General features: G+C 39.0%; 1 long non-coding RNA gene across 2 annotated transcripts; it reads left to right on the top strand.

Moving 5' to 3' along the window:
- The first annotated feature begins 2,994 nt into the window (after nt 1-2,994).
- LOC115195864 (uncharacterized) lies at nt 2,995-8,456 on the top strand. 2 transcript variants are annotated; one of them, XR_003878759.1, is made up of 3 exons: nt 2,995-4,602; nt 4,698-5,044; nt 8,010-8,456. It is a non-coding gene; the product is annotated as an uncharacterized LOC115195864 (long non-coding RNA). The 2 variants fall into 2 exon arrangements; XR_003878758.1 differs by having other exon boundaries at nt 2,995-5,044.
- The last annotated feature ends 800 nt before the right edge of the window (nt 8,457-9,256 follow it).

The following is a 9,256-nucleotide window of genomic DNA, read 5'->3' as shown; positions in this document are numbered from 1 at the left end:
GAAAAATATTACAGTTTACTATAGAATACTACATTACTTACTATAGAATTCTGTTGAATACTATACTACACACTGTAGTATCCCTCAATCATGTGTAGTACTTACTATAGAATGTTGTAGTATACTGTAGAATACTATAGTAAAATGTACAGCATTTTCCACAAAAGAATGTAGCAAATACTACAGTAATGTCCGCAAAAACACTACAGTCTGTTAAAACATAACTTTTTTTACTATAGTAAATACTACAGTATTTAATGACCATATACCCTGCCCATTCCCCTTCCCCATATGCCAATTTGTGCCACCCATAAGTGAGAAACCTACATGCCATGTGTAGATCATATACTGTGTTCCCTACAGGTTAACAAAAAAAGCAGCAGCACTGAACTATCCATTCTGTCCCTTGTCCTACCTACCTAAACTTTATGAAAATTTAAAAAAAAAAAATGTATTTTTCAATTAGGTTTCCTCAAGGAGAAAGCCTTCACTACTATATCAGAGATAATAAAACAAAACACTATACTAAATACTACAGTAATTTGTATAAAAATACCACTTTAAATACTACAATCTGCAAAAACACTACAGTAAATAATACAGTATACTACAATCCGCAAAAACTACATTACTTACTATAGTATATACTACATTTATTTTACCACAGTAATTATATTATATTATATAATTGTAAATACTACAGCATACTACCGTGAATACTATAGTGTTTATACTATAGTATAGTATTTTTTCATGTGGGGAATAGGTTGCCATTTGGGATGTCAATTGTCAACATGATTTATGGAGAGGAGAGCTATCTCCAGGCTGGGGCTCCTCAATCTTCCTCTGTCTGAATTGGCAACGCATCACAGGAAGATGTGTCTGCCGTTTGTTTTCCTCTGCAGCCACACAAGGACACACGCACGCAAGAATGCGTACACACACACACATTCCTCTGCAGACAAGCCAATCTTCACCTGGCTGAAATATTTTATCTGCCGCTTTTTCGGTAGCAGTGAAAACACTTTTTGTCTCCTCCCTTTTGACTATTGTCAAAGTTAGATTGACTACATGGAGGTTGGAGGTATATGGATGTATATCCCAAATGGCACCCTATTCCCTATATGGTGCACTACATTTGAACAGGGACTTATGGGACCTGGTCAAACATAGGGCACTATATAGGAAATAGTGTGCCATTTGGGATTCAACCATTGAGTGAACTTCCCAGATAGAAGCTTCACTTACAAAGACTCTCCAACTGTCTGGTTTGGGAGACTGAAATTAGCTGAGATGTTTGAAATTCAATTCAATCTGAATTCAAAGCAAGAGAAGAAGTTTGGGATGAATATCAAAGCAGATATTATTTAATAACCTTGTCAAATTAATGAATTCACATACAAGATATAAAGCTTAAATTTACAAGGCAGTACTGACATTGAACAAAGTATAATTCTAGACATAATAGATCCTAAGGTTAATTTACAAGACAATGCATGAACAAAGAGATGCCTATTAGAAGCCTAGGAAATGAGAATTGATCATACACTTTCCTCCAATGGACAGGATATAGAATAAGAGAGAGAATAGACCTCCATTCCATTCATAACATCTGAAGGTGTAACCTTATCAACCCAAAACCAACCACCATTGACCAATCAAATGATACCAAGTTTACAGTAACCTAATCACTCAGGCCCAATCTCCGCAAGGTTTCACAGCATCTAAAGGCTTGTATGCTTCAAAGCTGGGACCGAGAGATTGAAAAACAGCTTCTATCTCAAGCCAATCAGACTTCTAAACAGCAATCACTAACTCAGAGAGGCTGCTGCGTATATTGAGACCCAATCACTGGACACTTTAATAAATGGATCACTAGTCACTTAAAAAAATGCAACTTTAAATAATGCCACTTTAATAATGTTTACATATCTTACATTACTCATATCACTTGTATATACTGTATTTTATACCATCCACTGCACCTTGCCTATACCGCTCGACCATCGCTCATCCATATACTTATATGTACATATTCTTTGGAATTTGGGTGATCCATATTTTAAACAACCAAGTTAACTATAGTGTATATAGCCACGTTTTGAGGATGAATCCTTCAGAATGTAATGTAAATATCTGTGCAATTCCCATCAAAAAGTTAATAGAACTCCGATAGGGGGGGGGGGACTATTAAATTCTATAGGATCCTACAAGATTCCAATACAATGATCTAAGTAGAATCCATTAGAAAAATCCTAGCAGATTTGGGAACCAGTCCTATTGGGAATTCTATGCTATAAGGTTTTATCTTATAGCATCCGATACGATTCCAATACAAGTACCAGTCCTATTGGACTCCTATAGGACTTTTTATGTAAAAACAGAAGAAAAAGGATATTATTCTGTATTCAAGAATCTAATAGAAAATTCGTATCAGTGTGCAGGAGTCTGGTGTAGCCGTCTAAAATCCTGACTGCGGACCACATATGTCTCCTTGGCAGTGGGGGTTTGAGCCCCGGCTTGGACGACTGACTGCCTGTGCCCTTAAACCCTCTCTACATATGTCTCCCAATCTGTACTTACATCTGTCCTGTCAAATAACATAACCCTCTGATCTCATTTAAATAATGTTTTACCTTGGCAAAAAATCCTATATGATTCCAATAACAAAATCCTATTTGAATCCCCTGTTCAGATTTTGGAAACAGTCCTCTTGCACTTTAAGTGCTATCCTACAGGATAAAATCCTATAGGATAGGTTCCAAAATCTGATAGTATTTTGTTCTGGATTCTAACAGGATTTTGTTATTGGAATCCTATATAATTTTTGGACTAGGGACTAGAATATTATAGTAAATACTACAGTAATGTCCACAAATACATTTTTATTTAACTATAGTACATACGACAGCATTTAAGTTGCATATACCCTGCCCATTCCCCTCTGCCATATCCCAATTTGTGCCACCCATAAGTGAGAACTCTGCCCCCCCCCCCCAATTATCTCAAGACTTAAAAACTCTTTCTTTAGCATTTTATCTCTTCATTTACACTGATTGTATCGGTGGCATCAATAAGGGATCATTCACCTGGTCAGTCTGTCATGTAAAGAGCAGGTGTCTTTAATGTTTTGTGTACTCAGTGTATATTGTGTTCCATACAGGTTATAGAAAACAGCAGAAGTGCTGAACTATCCATTCAGAATTAATTGTTGTAGTTTTAAAAAAGAAATGTCCTTTTAATTTCTATTTAATGTTTACAATCATATTTCAATGATATTCTAATCATATTATGCTTTTCAATGATATTCTGATTGAATCTCTCTGTTGGAAAGGAAATTGTTGGCGCTGAAGAATAAAAAATATCCAATCAGGATTTTTCTTTGGTCTCTGGGGAGATAATCTAATCTAGCTAGCTAAGACACTCATTGGCTAGGCCATCAGGAGCTAGACAGAAGGCATCTGCCATTGAGGGGATTTGATAAATCTGGCCCGGGTGCCAGATTAGGTAGGCGTGTTTTGTAACGGGTGAAAGTTTATTGCATTCAATTTGGAACTGGGCTTCCTTCTAGGTTCTTGTGAGACAGGTGCCCCGTTAAAAGCCCATGGCGAACTCGGCTCAAAACGAAAGTAACGTACTGATGCACAAAGAGTAATGAGTAGGATTCTGTGTTTTCACATGCAATGGTGATTGCTTTTATCTGCCTTCCCAATTAAAATTTGTTTGAAAATTCAAACATATATTTATGGAAAAGAGATGTATGTTCTGGACGATGCACCATGCTTTCTTGTTGACCGAGCCACGCAAATTACTGTTCGATTTGAGATGGGCGCTCCTCCCTCACCTCTTCTACCAGTTCACGGTACCGTGGCTCAGCATAATCAAATCTGCATTCAACTGTATTAGGGCAACATTTTTCAGAAATATTTTCAATGAGATTGCGATGAAACGCTTCCCTTTTTGCTATCTTTGGTTACGTGGCCTGGCCTTTGCTTTCACTGCCTTTTTTGCATTTGCAAAGTATTGGCATATTCATTCTGTAACGTACACACTAATAATCGGGAAGCAAGTAGTGGGAATTAATTAATTAAATAAACAAACATAGACCGAAACAAGAAACACGAGTAACATACAGACATGAAACATATAAACAGAAACAATAACGCCTGAGGAAAGAACCAAAGGGAATGACAGATATTGGGGAGGTAATCAGGATGGTGATGGAGTCCAGGTGAGTCTCATGAGGTGCAGGTGCGTGTAACAATGGTGACAGGTGTGCGTAATAATGAGTAAACTGGCTACAAGGAGTGCCAGAGACGAGGAGCGAGAGTAGACAAGACACATTCCGTGTAGGCGGGTTTTAGAGAGGAGGCATCGAGGACATGTCTCCATTGGCTAGCTTGCTGGCAATGCTAACAGGCAACAGTGTTTTCTGCTAACTAGCCAGCTAGTGTATAAAATTGCTTTTATTACATTTTTCCATTTCAGATAGAAAGGGTTCAGTGGCTACTAGTTAGCTAGCTAGCTAGCCCACTGGGACTGACTAGCCTAGCTAGCTAATGTTAACTTTACAACAATGAGGACATCGTGAAACACCCTAAGGTAAGTGCCAATTTGTGTCTTGTAATTTCACATTTAGAAGATGCATTGAAACAATTAACTAGCATGCTTATATGTATCATTTTTATCTTAACCAGAAAGCAAGATACTTGGAAGTTGCTCGAGTGGTATGTGGCTATTATAGAACAAGCACTTTTCATGACTCCAGTGCTGTTTGGCCTTGGGTTCTTGAGAGGTAGGACACTACTATCGGAAAGCTTTTCAATAGAGTATGCATTTGTAAAAGAAAATGTGGCCTGGCTCTCACACTGGCTGTGTGTGTGTCCATCCATCTGTCTGTCTGTCCTGTCTGCCTGTCTGTCTGTATCGGAGTTCCAGATATGGCTGGAAGAGATTGGTGGCAGACAACAGTGGCATCTTCACTAAGTGGCGAGAACGTGTAGGAGATCATCCTCATGGAGTTCATCTATTTGAGCTGATTCAAGTAGGTATCCTATATTAGGTAGACCTCCTAGTTCTTGGGTAGAAAAAGTGGCTTGTGAAAGTATTCACCCCCCTTGGCATATTTTCAATTTTGTTGCCTTACAACCTGGAATTAAAATAGATTTTTTGGGGGTTCGAATCATTTGAATCAAGCTTACAATAAAACATGCCTAGCACTTTGAAGATGCAAAACATGTTTTATTGTGAAACAAACAAGAAATAATACAAAAAATCTGAAAACTTGAGCGTGCATAACTATTCATCCCCCCAAAGTCAATACTTTGCAGAGCCACCTTTTGCAGCAATTACAGCTGCAAGTCTCTTGGGGCATGTCTCTATAAGCTTGGTACAACTAGCCACTGTGATTTTTAAGCAATCTTTAAGTCATACCGGAGATTCTCAATTGGATTGAGGTCTGGGCTTTGACTAGGTTATTCCAAGACATTTAAATGTTTCCCCTTAAACCACTTGAGTGTTGCTTTAGTAGTATGCTTAGGGTCATTGTCCTGCTGGAAGGTTAACCTCCGTCCCAGTCTCAAATCTCTGGAAGACTGAAACAAGTTTTGCTCAAGAATTTCCCTGTATTTAGCGCCATCCATCATTCCTTCAATTCTGACCAGTTTCCAAGTTCTTGCCGATGAAGAACATTGCTACAGCATGATGCTGCCACTACCATGCTTCACTGTGGGGATGATGCTCTTGGGATGATGAGAGGTGTTGGGTTTGTGCCAGACATAGCATTTTCCTTGATGGCCAAAAAGCTACATTTTAGTCTCATCTGACCAGAGTACCTTCTTCCATATGTTTGGGTAGTCTCCCACATGCCTTTTGGCGAACACCAAATGTGTTTGCTTATTTTTTACTTTAAGCAATGTCTTTTTTCTGGCCACTCTTGCGTAAAGCCCAGCTCTGTGGCTTAAATTGGTCCTATGGACAGATACTCCAATCTCTGTTGTGGAGCTTTTCAGCTCCTTCAGGGTTATCTTTGGTCTCTTTGTTGCCCCTCTGATTAGTGCCCTCCTTGCCTGGTCTGTGTGTTTTGGTGGGCGGCCCCCTCTTGGTAGGTTTGTTGTGGTGCCATATTCTTTCAATTTATTAATAATGGATTTAATGGTGCTCCGTGGGATGTTCAAAGTATCGGATATTTTTTTTATAACCCAACCCTGATCTGTCCTTCTCCACAACTTTGTCCCTGACCTGTTTGGAGAGCTCCTTGATCTTCATGGTGCCGCTTGCTTGGTGGTGCCCCTTGCTTAGTGGTGTTGCAGACTCTGGGGCCTTTCAGAACAGGTGTATATATACTGAGATCATGTGACACTTAGATTGCACACAGGCTGACTTTATTAAACTAATTATGTGACTTCTGAAGGTAATTGGTTGCACCAGATCGTATTTAGGGGCTTCAGAGGAATGAGGGTGAATGCAAATGCACGTACCACTTTTCTGTTTTTTATTTTTAGACTTTTTGTAAACATTTTTAATTTTTATTTCACTTCACCAATTTGGACTATTTTGTGTATGTCCATTACATGAAATCCAAATAAAAATCCATTTAAATTACAGGTTGTAATGCAACAAAATAGGAAAAATGTCAAGGGGGATGAATACTTTTGCAAGGCACTGTAGGTGGAATGGCTGTTTCTCCATATGCATACTACTGTGCTTCACACTCTCATGTTCGTGTATTCTCTGAGGACATTCTCTTGAGTACGTTGTTGTGAGAATGAGAGTGTGGAAAATGCATAAAACATTACATTTCAGAGGCACTCGCACTCCCCCTATTGTATTACCTCACACTGCACTTCGTCATTCACTTAACCTTCTTCCAGCCAGGACAATGGCAACAGTAGAGACAAAACAATATATACACAAAGCAAATGTTTACTTCACAATGATCAGCTAGATTATTAAGATTCACATATCTAGCCAGCTAGTTAAATAGGCAAAAATTAACTACAACTGTTATGCAAGGTAGTTGTCAATTCTTTGTGGGTAGCTAGCTAGCTAACAATTCTTTGTGGCTATCTAGCAACCCTAGTAGCTAGCCAGGTATCATAGTAAGACAATATGGCTATGCACACTGCAGTGAGTATTGTAGGCAGGTAAATATGCCAACAATATTAACATGGCATGTATTTATTAACGTATCGAGATAAAATATTGTAGTCAGGCAACATATGACGTTAATAGGCAACATTTCATTCCGGAGTCGGTGTGTATTTTCTCTCACTTCAGCTCAAATAATTGCTGCCATTGATTTAAAGAAATGTGGCTTCATTTTTTTGCTTGGTTGCGTCATACTTCTGTGCATATTTTCCATTGATGCTTGCATAGATGCATGCTTCAACATATGTACAAACGAGGTAAGCATTTGAGTAGTGCCCTCCTGTACTTGCACACTTTCTTGCATGGATTTAGCAATCCTGGAAATTCCCCCCTGCATTTGCTTACACACCTATCCTATACTTTTAAATCCATGACGAGGAGTGTGGAAGTGCACACTTCAGGAATAGGGTGAAGAAGTGGGACATAGCCTCTATGTGCTCTCTCAACCACCTCTACGCCTAATCCTGTAGCTGAAGCATACAGCAATATTCCGATTTAAGTTCTACTCTACGGCATGGTAGTGTTCACGGTAGAGTTAAAATGTAATTATATTCTTATTGTAGTCACATCCTCTACACCTTAGTTCTTGTAAGTAACATTTTGTTTGTTGCATGTCAGGTTTCTGTTTGAATACAGTAGTAAATATTGTCAATTGACATTAGTGAGTTATTATATCCCACAGGGGACATCTAACAGGGCCGATTATCTATGATATTAGCTGGAATCAATTTAGATTCTTGCATTCTGATGGTTACCACCATTTTTTGGGATGAAAAGCCTTTTCTATATTAACTTATTTGCTCCAGTCCAGAGCTGACATTGTGCCTTTCAACTAATCTATTTTGTGTTCTAATCCTTAGGAAACTATGAGAAGGGAGTGGTTCAGCTGACTAACGTCACTGCTGTGTGCAGGCACGCCCAGCAGCTCCTCCAGCAGACTGCCCACTCCTGTCTTCCAGATGCTGCTAACATCAGCTAGCTGAGGACGCTCTCCCATGGGAAGCAAGGGTTGGAGTGACAGCAAAATGTCTGAAAAATGACTTGATGCCCTTCATTTAATGCAATGGATTGCTACAACCATGGTTGGGGGAGTTCCGCCATATTCCTTATACCACCAGTTAATTCCTTTTAAGCCTATGAGGGGGATTGTATGAATGCATACTTCAGCTTATGGGTAGAGCGTTGGCTTGTGTCCTGATTCTTCACCCTTCCTCCTAAAGTGTGCACTAGTTCAGTGTTCCTCATTCTGTTCATGTGCTTGTGCATGTGCATGTGAAACCAAAGAGCCATTAAATATTCCATACATAGCTAGTCACCATGTTATTATAATACTCACTTACCTACCAGACCGTCAGGTTGGTGAGTGTAACAGATCAGCTACAGTAAGTTACAGTGAACTTTACAATAATTAACTTGCAAACCCAGCTGCTATTAAGCCTTTGAAAAAGTACAGTAATTTCTTAACAATTCAACTCTTGATTGTCACACGTTCTTCCAACAAGTGCAGAATTGACAGTGTCAAAGCAGATGCTCAACTTTCATCATCATAATGATAAAACCACTTACTGGTACAACATTTCCACTGACTGTTGGCATAAATACTCCATATTTTAGACCAAATATGCTAATGAGCTGCTTCCAGTACATTGCCCCCACCTACATTACAAAGTGCTGTAATGATTGTACCAAATCCTGCATTCGTAACCAAGGGAGAAGTGGGAATTTACCACATCCACTTAAACAGCCCTCCAAATGATAACTACTAGTGGAAAATGTGTCTGTCACAGATGTAGCCGTGTTGTATTGACCAAAACGCAGCCGGGATATGTATGCTCATCTTTAATTATATTTGCATAAAGTGAACACGGGAAAACAATAAACAAGAACGACTAGTAACAGTTTTACAGGCTATACAGATACTTTAGCAGTGTAAAATAAAACAACCCACAACCAAGAGAAAAACACACACCTAATATATGAATCCCAATCAGGAACAACGATATCCAGCTGTTCCTGATCGGGAGTCACACAGACTAACACAGAAACAGAACAACTAGAAACTACATACAACACACAACTTCTGCCACGTCCTGACCAAATACTAAAC

This window comes from Salmo trutta, chromosome 6 (genome assembly GCF_901001165.1).
Source record: "Salmo trutta chromosome 6, fSalTru1.1, whole genome shotgun sequence".
NCBI lineage: Eukaryota > Metazoa > Chordata > Actinopteri > Salmoniformes > Salmonidae > Salmo > Salmo trutta.
This window is presented reverse-complemented; position numbering and strand designations above follow the sequence as displayed.